Below are 1,007 nucleotides of genomic sequence, written 5' to 3'. Positions count from 1 at the left end.
AACACTAGCGATAGGAAAGAAAAGAAGTAGGAGAAAAATGCCAGGATCAAATTTTACATGGAACATTTTCATATTTTTCATGGATGCAGAGCAAATGTATTATTTGATGATGTTCAGGTTAACGAAGCAGGTGTTCCATAGGGAACAGTGTCATGCCTCTGCCTCATCTACATGTGGTAAAAGGGCTACAATAACATCCTTCGGTAATAGGCCTAGGCCATCCCAGGGTTTTAGGTTGGTTTAGGTGAAGCTCCCTGTGACATTGCTTGTAGTTGTAAATGGGGCTATTCAATTAGATTTGAATTCAGACATTGGCAGCTGAGCCAGTTTCTTGGGGAACTGGCATCACAGCTCCCCTGATCAGGCCCAAGATCCTTTCCAATCAGTAGCTCTTCCCCTCCAGATCATAAGCTGTAATAACCATAACATGTATGAACAACTCAATGCTCTAAAGAGGTTTTAGCTGAGTCGCTGCTCATCAGTTTCTGGAGTTACATTCCTGCTGGAGATGGGACTGGGACCTGGATTGTCCTATTTGAAGTCCAATTCTTGTTTTTCTGTTTATAAGCCGTGGGACTGTAGGTCCTGTTTGTATTCTAGGCAGCAATAGAAAAAGAAACTTACAGGTTTTATTAATGTTTCATTGGATAATGAATCTAGGACGTTTCAAGAAGACAGACATTAATCTCCCCTACTTGAAGTTATGTCGTTCATCAATCTGAAGTACTTAAACCCGCTTGCTGGCAGGAGCTAATAACCTAAGATATCATGTTCTGCACGTGCAATTGACCTCATGGTATAAACGAAAAATAAAGAAATCGACCAAACTAGCCCGGTATTAAAAATAAAGTAAGCTGTGCTTTTTCGGAATGCGTATGGTGTGGCTTTACCTTTTCATCCAACCTTATGAATTAGTCGAACGTTTTTGGCCACTAGAGTGCGTGCCTGAGCCACGTAAAATCAGCGATGACTGATCGCACTCTCCTTGTTCTCCGCAAGCAAAAGGA

Source organism: Hypomesus nipponensis, chromosome 15 (assembly GCF_054491055.1).
Source record: "Hypomesus nipponensis isolate SF chromosome 15, ASM5449105v1, whole genome shotgun sequence".
NCBI classification, from domain to species: domain Eukaryota; kingdom Metazoa; phylum Chordata; class Actinopteri; order Osmeriformes; family Osmeridae; genus Hypomesus; species Hypomesus nipponensis.
This window is presented reverse-complemented; position numbering follows the sequence as displayed.